The sequence below is a fragment of the Lycium barbarum genome, chromosome 12, assembly GCF_019175385.1.
Source record: "Lycium barbarum isolate Lr01 chromosome 12, ASM1917538v2, whole genome shotgun sequence".
NCBI lineage: Eukaryota > Viridiplantae > Streptophyta > Magnoliopsida > Solanales > Solanaceae > Lycium > Lycium barbarum.
In genome coordinates this window covers 105075415-105086324 of record NC_083348.1, presented here as the reverse complement: position 1 = coordinate 105086324, position 10910 = coordinate 105075415, and the positions used below count along the sequence as shown (strand labels likewise).

General features: G+C 31.2%; 1 long non-coding RNA gene across 1 annotated transcript; it reads right to left on the bottom strand.

Moving 5' to 3' along the window:
- Window positions 1–5324: 5324 nt before the first annotated feature.
- On the bottom strand, window positions 5325–5947 carry LOC132622834 (uncharacterized). The gene is made up of 2 exons (XR_009576018.1): window positions 5584–5947; window positions 5325–5490 (listed from the first exon to the last, which is right to left on the bottom strand). It is a non-coding gene; the product is annotated as an uncharacterized LOC132622834 (long non-coding RNA).
- Window positions 5948–10910: the final 4963 nt, after the last annotated feature.

The following is a 10910-nucleotide window of genomic DNA, read 5'->3' as shown; positions in this document are numbered from 1 at the left end:
CGAGACTTTATGTATCATCATTCATCTGTTCCATCTACCATGTGAACATGGCTATCACTATATCTTTGGGTATCATCCCATGTTTAATGTGAACATGCATAGGACTTCTACGAGACTACGACTGTTGCAGCGGTCAATTTAGGTACAGTGACCGAAAAGGGTGGCAAATATAAAGAAATTGATTGGTCTGAAGTCAGTACACTACACTGTTATGAGAGAAGAAATTTACTCCCACATTTATCAACCATTGCAATACACTTTCCCTTTTTTGTTCTCCTCTTAGTAGCTTTTTCCGTCAATCATGGAAATGCCCTGTGGTACAATATCAATTCCATTGTTTGACAATTGAGTCACTTGGAAATTAGAGCTAGTTAACCTGCTGGAAGTGCAGGGATCAAATTAGTTAACTAAATGAAAAACTTAATAAACCCACGCAATATTATATTTCTATTATTTTCGTTGTTCTGTATTTGCTAAGTTAATGAATGTGGCTCATCTCCCTTCACCTTCTCTAAATTTCAATGCGTTTCTGGGTGAGTAACACTTGTTGTCATACTTAAATTTTATTGTCTTGTAGTAAACCAATTTAACGAGCATTTTTATATACCGGACAATGTTACTTTGGAATGATTAGCTAATGAGAAGGGTAAAATAGATAAAAATAATTAATCATCTCTTGATAATTTGTGAAAGTGGATAAGTAAAAAAGAAAATATAGTTTTAGCATATTGGACAAGTAAACAAGGAACGGAAAGAACAAGTCCATGCCGGAAGTGCAGGCATCAAATTAGTATCAGTTAACTGAATGAACTGCTATATTAACAAGTTAATAAACCCGCACAATATTTTTATCATTTTCGTCGTTGTGTACCACTAAGTAAATGAATTTGGCTCATTTGATTTCCGTCGCACCTTCTCTCAATTTAAATGCGTATCTGATTGAGTGTTACATGTCATACTTAGATCGTAAGGTCTAGAGTAAATCAATTTAACAAGCATTTTAATCATACTATTTAAGAATATATTCAAGGAAAAAAAACACAGTTCAACTACTTTGTAAGAAAATAAAAATCTGTATCTTCAAAAAATTATAGCACCCAATAATAAGATTGCTTTCGTTATTCTTGTAGGAAGAAAAGGTGCGATGAAAAGGAGCCCGTTAAACGTCATTTCATCCTCCAGTTAGGAAAATAGAAGATTTAATTTTTTGTACTACGAAAGAAACTATCTTGAAGATTTTACTTTCTAACATGTGAAGCACAAAAAAATAACCATAAGATAATTTGTCGTGGATAGTACAAATGGAATATTTATTCAAACACGCTGATCTTTTCATTTGATCATTTTATTAACTAGTTAAAAACATAAAATATACATGATGGATCAACAAGGAAGTCACAAGTACATGTCACTAAATCAACGAATTACCCACGTAACAGAGCTAAGTCACTAGTAAAGTATGTATAAAATTTCTCTCTTTGTTTTATTAAATTCCACGAAAAATTTCAAGGAATTAAGAATTTTTCACTCTACTCTGTAACGTCAGATGAGTAATACATTAGTAATTAAACAATCATCAATTAGAAGAAGAATATGGCAGTGATTGCAACACCAAAAACAGAAGAGACGGCCTTTAAGGTTGCTGCCCCGCTGGTAGTAGAGGGTGCCTCAGCAGGCGTAGCACTGTCGGCTGTGGGAGCCGCAGAGGTAGTGGGTGCGGTAGAAGATTCGCTCGCGGGAGCTGGTGGTGATGAAGGTTCCTCATCAGGAGATTCCGCGCTTGATGAAGTTGGAGAAGATGTAGGGACAGAACCAGAACTAAACGAGGATTTAGGAGATGATGATGGGGATGATGATGATGATGATGATGATGATGATGATGGGGATGTTGATGATGATGTTGGAGTACTTGCCTTAGGAGAAGAGGCGGGAGATGATTTGGGGGTGGCAGCGGTGGGTGCATTGGCACTACTGTTTGGTGCAGCTGTTGGGGTTGATGCAGATGGTGGTGTTGATGATGATGATGGGGTTGATGCTGGTGGTGATGATGAAGGTGATGAAGATGATGATGATGATGATGATGGTGGTGGTAATGTTGATGGTGATGATGATGGTGATGAAGAAGGCGAGCTGCTTGGGGAATTATCCGCGGAAGCTAACCCCGCAATGACAACAAATAGGAGAGCCAAAACAATAACTTGACGTGCCATTTTTTTTTTCTTTTTTCTTTTTTTTTTCTTTTTTTGTTTATTGATGGAGAGATTTGAGAGAATGATGATCCTTTAAGATTTGCAGTAGTTTCTTTTTTAGAGAAAAACTGTGCAAATTAATAAGGATGAGGACAATGAAGGAGTTGTAGGGGAATGAGTTTTATAGGGTGGTTATTGTTAAAAGAACAAGGGATAGATGAATGAATTACAAGTGTTAGGCCAAATTTCATTTGCAGATTAAAAAAGAAATAATAAACGATAAACCGTAAACGTATTGACCAAGCACCATGAGAATTCATTGGTGCAAATTTATGTGTTCCTCCGTACTGAATGGCGAATCATTAATTCATGCATGGGAGTGGCTTTTCTGGCATGATCCTACTTAGGAAGGAGTTAGGGGTTGTTTGGTAGGATGTATAAGAAAAAATAATATATGCATTATTAATAAATCAGTACTTATACACTATGAAACGACCCTAAAGGAATTTGGGCCTAGTTATTACTTGAAGGGCCTTCTTTTGGGGTGGTCTTTAAATTTTGTCATTCATATTTGAAATCTTTAAATTTTGCCCTTCGCTAAATTCCATGGGTTTCAGGTTCGAACCCTCACAGAGTCAAAAAATTTTAAAAAAAATCGCAAGGCAAAGTTTAAATTTCGCTATGCCCCCATCGGCATACACTTGTGAAGGAATTAGCAAAGTTATGCCGGACCCGGCATACGTATGCCTTATGGCAGACTTGGCATAAGAATGCCGGTTCCGGCATAACTTTGATAATTCATTCACAAGTTTATGCGGGATCCGGCATAAAAGTTTGCCCATTAAAAGTATGCCCCCATCGGCATAAACTTGTTAAGGATTTACCAAACTTATGCCGATGGGGGCATACTTATGCCTTATGGGCAAACTTTGCCTTGAAGCATATATATGTATTTTTTCAAGCATATATACCAAAGTTACATGGAAAAGTATTATGCTGCAACCAAATGTCCATCCCATATACAAATTCACACTTTGGCTGGCAATACAAGGTAGATTAGCAACTGTTGATAGACTTCACAAATTTGGCATTCAAGTGCCACCTGATTGCATCTTCTGTGGGCAGACCCAAGAAACATTTTCCCATCTTTATTTTGAATGCTCCATCACAAAAGGGTTGTGGTACAGATTGTTGGTATGGCTGGGGTACACTAGAAGAATAGGGGGCTGGCAAGATGAAATCAAATGGATCTCACACATTGCTAGACACAAATCAGGCCACTGCTCTATTACTTGCTGCATTTTTGGTATGCTAGTGGCATTGGTTTGGAGAGAAAGGAACCTACTCAGATTTCAAAACACTCAGTTTCTTCCTGATAGACTCTGCAGAGAGATTGCACAACATATTCCCATCCAAGGCAGGAACAACTTCAAATGGCAGAGAGCTCTTGCTGCTATGAATTGCTATCCCTAGCTAAGTGTAGTTGATTGAAACTGGCTGTTGTTTTTTTAATGTAATAGTTGCTCCTAGTTTGACTTATACAAGTTAGTGAGTAGGAATTTTACCATGTACAGTTGAAGGTCAGCTTCAACTTTGTGTTGTACAAGTTTTTTGGATGGAATAAAATAGACTTTCAACCAAAAAAAAAAAAAATTGCCTTATAAGGCAAAGTTTAAATTTTGTATGCCCCCTCCGGCAGACTTTTAGTTATGTTTAACTAAAAGTCTGCCGGAGGGGGCAGACTTTGCCTTGAGGGGCAGACTTTTAGTTATGCCGGATCCGGCATAACTTTAACTTTTTCTTAAAGATTGTATGCTGGATCCGGCATACACTCCCCCAGTCCTGCCTTGCGAAATTATTTTTTTATTTTATGCCTGAGCGGGGATTCGAACCCAGAACTTCATGTATTCGCTCATCTTTCCAAGCAAAGGGCAAAATTTAAAGACCACAACTATGAAGGGCAAAATTTAAAGACCACAAATTTGAGGGGCAAAATTTAAAGACCACCCCAAACGAAGGGCAATCCGTGCAAAAAAATGTTACTTGAACGGACCCCTCGTTAAGGTTAAAGGGCCTAATTTGCTAGAACAAAAGCATAACCAAGCCCATGACTAGTTTCATCGGGCACAACATTGTATGAGAAGGCCTTGATAGCTCATACGCTAGCATCAAACTTTATAAGTTGGATTGTGTAAAAGATTCAATATTTAAAGTAATAACTGTATAAGATACCAATAAGGGTGGAGCCACGAAAATTGAAAATATATCATACAAGTATAACTTATTAGGTGGAAGTGATCGGGTCTACACTAAAAGTTGTTGGTTAATGATGCCGAATCCACAACTTCCAAAAGCTTTATGAATGATTATGATAACAAGTATAACTATAAGTTGAATATATACTTTGTATTTGGGACGAAACGTATTTAAATCGAAATTGAAACAATAATTTGTGAAAGTTTAAATTTGACATAGACTTCATTTTGATCTCAATTCATCTAAGCATAGCAAGTCTAGACGATTAGCACGAACCTCAGGACAATGGGTTCAATTTACTGCTAGCAAAACTGCAAATTGAGTTTGGACGGATCACACTACTTTAATCCAATAATTTGATGAATAATTTCGAATTTATCCATCAAGTCATCAAGTTAGCAAACAAGTTGTAACTCAATCTGATTAACCATAAGTTAGTGGGAAAGGGTACTAAAAGATCAATTATTTTTGCCGATCTCTAGATGCAATTGACTTTTTAGAATTTCAACTCATACGAAAACCGGAGCTTCTAGAGAAAGCCTTGTTCTATAATTTTTCTTTTCTTTACATCACTAAATTATTGGTAGAAAAGGATTTGGCACACAGTACAAAACAACAACCGAAGGACTAAAAGCTTATAACATCCGAATAAAAAATAAGCCAAGTTGGGGCAGGATCTTGGGAGAGAAAGGGGGTTCTGTACAACCGCTTACCCATTAAAGTTTTTCTATTTAGGATTTAGATATTTTTTATATTTAATTGTTTGTTGGACCCATCAAATCTAAATAAAAATACAATCAAGGCAGATTAAAGAGAATATCTTATTTTCCTTGCAATTCCATGAGACGCTAATGGATGGTGAAAAGCCAAAAGATGAAATTACCAAAAATATTACTCCACTTCATTAGAAACAAATATAGGTCAATACATTTGGAGAATCAATAAGATCGATAGCGTAAATATTTGTTTCAGTTTCTGTTCATGTCTTTCTTGGGGCAGTATTTTGTTGAACATTCTTCCAAGCAGCTTGCCATTAGCTTCGAATCTACATAGAATTCATCAAAATATATGTCAAAGAGTAGGTGATATTAACACAGAAAATTATTAAAATAAAAAAGTTACTGAAATAAAATTATACCTGCTTTAAATTTGGAGCAACGTTCAATTGAACAAGCAAGATTACAATTTGATTCTTCACGAGAAATCTGAACATGACATTGGTTCATGCAATTGTCCATGCAACCAGGCGTTTTACTAATTATACAAGCGAGTACACATTTTGCTTTGCAAGATAATCCATTCTCACCAACAGCTTCAACACTTGCTAAAAGAGTCACAAAAAGAAAAAAAGTCACTAGAACTTTAATGAAATTCATAATTCGTAATATTTTGCAGTTCCTTTTCTCAACTGAATATCCTTTTTCTCTTTTGTATCTTGGATGTTTGATGAAAGCAAAGTAATGCTATTTATAATCAAAAAATTGAGTTGAATTTAAGACAGATCAAACTATAATCTGGTGGAGAAAATTAGATTATAGTTAAATTATAAATAAGCATATATACATTCAATAATTTGTAATTTATATGTTCACTGTCATATTATCTACATCCAATTGCCAGCTCATACAAATTAATTTCTACTATCTTCACCAACTGAAAACAAATGCAATAAGTGCAAGTAATGCTCCTTAACAAAATTATGATTTAAGGGCGAGAACAATGACCCAAAAGTGTAGCGGATTCTAAAATTATGATATTTTGTATAGTAAGGAAGTTATTTTTTTTAATCACTATTTTACCTTAAAAAGTTATTTAAAGTTGAAGAGAAAAAAATAATATATGGTAGTTGAAGGTACTGGACATAAAGGTATTTGAAAGAAAAAGAATCTTAAAGTTGAAGATTTGCGAGGAAAACTTATATATACACCTTCGAACCAATATTTTAATATATCACTTGAAATTCATTTGCGGGTACTCAAAGCCAAATTAGTGGAGTATTATTTGCTAAAAAAGATTTTTTTGTGTTTTGAGCACTTGAATCTTTTCAAAAATTAGTTTAACAATTACTATATAAATACTTGTAATTACTATATATATACACCTCTAGAAAATAGTGTAAAAGTAGTTTTAAATTTTATGATAATAAACTTGTCAAATAGTAATACATTTTTAATATATTCCTGTATTTATTATGGTAATGTTTGTTATGACGTCGTGCGTATTAGTAATTCATTTATTTTGAATTTCTATGAAAATGACTTTATACTCTGAATTATTTTAATTAGATGGATATGACTATTTTCTCTCCCCACTACAGTTAATTTTTTATTTTTTATAACGGTGTTGTTTGTTTGAATATCATGTGGTTGCTATGACAAAACGTTGTTATAAACAACATATTATATAACATATTGTCAATGAGGTGATTGTTATAAAGAGGTCTGATTATTAATTATTAAAGTTAGTAAAGAAATGGACGTGACTTTGCCACTAATGCCTCCCTCTCCTCACAATAGTAAATTTCTTATCCGCACTTAACATTTAGACCAACTCAATGAATACATCGCACATGTCTTCATATACTGTATCACTAAACTTGTAATTAATCGTCTTAATTATGACTTAAGCATAGTAAATTAGTATAATTAGTGTGGGAAGTTTTAACATTTTCTCACTCCCATACTTCCGCTGCAATATTCTCATTATTAATTGCAAATAGTTCTTTTTATCTCATTTTATGCCACACATTTTTTTTTTTAGAATGTATAAATCGAAATATTGATATATTTTTCTTTTCAAAATTATGTAATATTACCATCCCCATTTTATCATTAATGACATACCGGAAGAGTTATTCAATTTTTATTTTTACCTCGTCGCAATTTCATGATTTTTTACTTGTTTTACATTAGATTAGAGAACAGCTTTTTTAACATAATTTGTTGTAAGGACAAAAATAATTTTTTTCTCATAATTAAGAATTAAGACGTCCGGATACCTTTTAGCATAGTGAAACAACCAATAAATCATAGTCCATTCCCTTGTAATCTACCGACAAAATGATTAAAAGAATGATGATATTGAATTAGGTGCACGACATGAATTGGAACCCTGCAACAGATAAAAATGTGAAATTTAAAGGAACAAGTGTAAAGAAACAAACGAATTATTTATTGTGTTTCATATCATGCCCAAAAACACCTTGAAAATTTCTCGATTATGCTAGTATAAAAAAAAAAAAAAAAAAAGGGAAAAGAATATAGAAATATATAGCCACAAACTCTGAGCACTTTGCCTGCATTTAAAATTTTTCCTACTTCTAAATCAAAATTGTCCCTTATGTTTAGCATAAGGTGCATTTTCATTAGTTATTTGATATCATAGAAAGGGCAAAGGTGCAAATATACCCCTCAACTTTGCGATTTAGAGCAGATATACCCTTTATTATAAAAGTGGTATATATATACCCTGCCGTTATAAAATAGTGCAAATTTACCTCTGTCGTTACAAAATGATGCAAATATATCATTTTCTCTGACGGAATTTAACAAAAAAAACAATTTAGGTTATTTTTTAATTAAAAAAATGTTACGTTACTTTAAAAAAAAATCTACCCATCTTTTTTAGTAGACATACTTTTCTGAAGCCAAATAGTGATTTTTTTTCTGATGGGTCGGGTCTAGTTCGTTTAAAAAAATGGGTAGATTTATTTTTTTAAAGTCACAGAGATATTTTTTAAAACGAACTAGACCCGACACATCAGAAAAAAAAAATTACTATGTGGCTTTACAAAATTACGTCTACGAAAAAAAATGGGTAGACTTTATTTTAAAGTAATGTGGCATTTTTTTAATTAAAAAATAAACTAAATAATTTTTCAAAAATATTCCGTTAGCGAAAAGGGTATATTTACACTATATTGTAATGACAAGGATATATTTGCACCATTTTGTAACGATAGGGGTATATTTGCACCATTTTGTAAAGGTAGGGTTATATATACACCACTTTATAACGAAGGGTATATCTGCTCTAAATCGCAAAGTTGAGGAATATATATTTGCACCTTTTTTCCGTCGTAGAAATGAGATCAAGTGATATATTGACATCTTTAACTATTTTCTCTTTAATTGGAATATGTAAGGGAAAACAAAGAGATGATAACGAAGGCTAAAAATCATCCAAAGATGGAATTGTCAAAGATATTACTTCACTTAATTACTACTATATATAAGGGAGAATACTAATTTTTTGTAGTCCTCGCATAGAATTTTTGTCTCTTTTTATGCCTAATTAAAGTTTTTATTACTTTGTGAACTCTTACAAATTTTGAGAATCTTAAGGGCTTTTTTTATACTACTAAAGATGACGATGTCATGGAAAAGATTAGTGGTCCCTACAAAACATGCTTATACATATTTGAGTTTTTTATGAAAAATATATTAAATTTGTTTAAAATTATATATTTCCTTAAGAATTTATTATAGACACTTAAAGAATATAATCATCATGTCAATCAAATTCTATAATATAGGCTTAATTATTGAATCAAAATCTTATTTTTATAATATTATTTATTATTTTTGATGTTAATTACCAATTATCATTTGCTATTTAAAAATTTCTTCGTTCGATTATAGATAAAGTTTTTTATTTTCTCCTGTGATTTTGTGTCGTACATGCTGGCAAAAATAACTAATTAACAAAGATTTCACTTAAGGTAAAATTAGGTTTAAAATCAAAATAATAAATACAAATAGACTATCATTGTTTAATATACTTAAAAATGAATCGAAATTGTAAAATATCGTCTGAAGTACATTTGCAAATTTTATGTGCGCACGCTTACAACATAAAACTTATCTAATAAATTAATATATTAAAAGAGGAAATATAAAATATTATAGTTATGAAAACAATGTAGTTAAAGAAATCAAATAGTAATAATACTAAATAATTGCAAAAAGTGGAGTATAATTTTTAACTTTTTAATATTAAAATATTTGCAAAATACCGCTTAATCAAAGAGAAAATAGTTAAATTCAACATGAAAAGGTTATTACAATGTAAATTTCATAAAATGATTTGTTAAATTAAGAAAAAGAAAAAGATGTTATTTTTTAACATGCATCTTTTGGAAGGAAAATGAAAGCTTAAAATAAGAACAATTTAATTATATGGACTTTTCAATATTTTTTTGTTGTGTTTAATTTGAGAAAACATCTACAAAAATATCTTGTAATAGTAAGGGTCTTAATTATTTATAAGTTAACTTTAATGATCTCATCATACAATAATATTTTTTCGCAGTAAATATTTTTGACATTAATTGAATATTGTAATATTTTTTGGTAAAAAAATAAGTAAGTTTAATTCAAAAAACAAATGAAATTAATTTAACATATGAAAAGCCGAATTTGGATCATCGGATATTTTAGTATAAAAATATTTAAGTAAAATAGCAATTAGAAAAGCCAATGTTTGATTTTTTTTTTTAAATAAATTAAAAAATATTTTCCCTTAACTTTTGGATAGAAGTCTATTGAAAGTATCAAATTGATGTTAGAAAAACAAAGAAACAATAGCAAAAAAAAATTACAAAATGTCTACAAATTGAATTTTGTAAGATCGGTTTAAGCCCGGGCCAAATGACACTAATAAGGAGCATAAATCAATATATTTAAATTAATCAGGATATATAGCATATTTTCTCTAGTTTCTTTTCATTACTTAGCTTTTCCAAAACAAGAAACTACAAATCTTTCTAGGTTTTATATTTTTTTGAAATTTTTTTCCAAGCAGCTTCGCATTTCTTTAGATTCAATAAATAATCATATACAAATATATTTAAAACAAGCACATTAGGTACCTGTTATATCTGTACTAAACAGAATAGCAGTCAAATTTCAACTCGAATTTAAAAAAATAAATAAATCTTGAATATAGTAATTCCTTGTTAATTTAAATTATGTCACATTGAATTGAAATATAGAAAATATTTACTTTAATCAGTATGGGTGGGAAATGAGCCATTTCACTGAATAGGGTGGGTGTGAAGCAATAAATTGGTCATTTCTCAGGCGGAGGTTACTGAGTGAGGGTTCGAACACAGAACCTCGATATTTTTGGCCAATTTTTTAAGCGAAGGACAAAATTTAAAGACCAACAATTTGAGGGGCAAAAATTAAAGACCAGTGCATTTGAAGGGAAATCCGCACAAAAAAATGTAACTCAGCCCCCTCAACTCTTACCAAATTTTATTTTCTTGCGTTTTCTCATAATTTGTTAAATTACCAGAAAAAACTAATGTATTTTTTTTTCATTTTTATTGTAGCTATATATATATATATATATATATATATATATATATATATATATATATATATATATATATATATATATATATAGACTATCAAAAAGAAAATTGTTTTATTATTTAACAAAGTTTTTCATGAGTTAATTTAG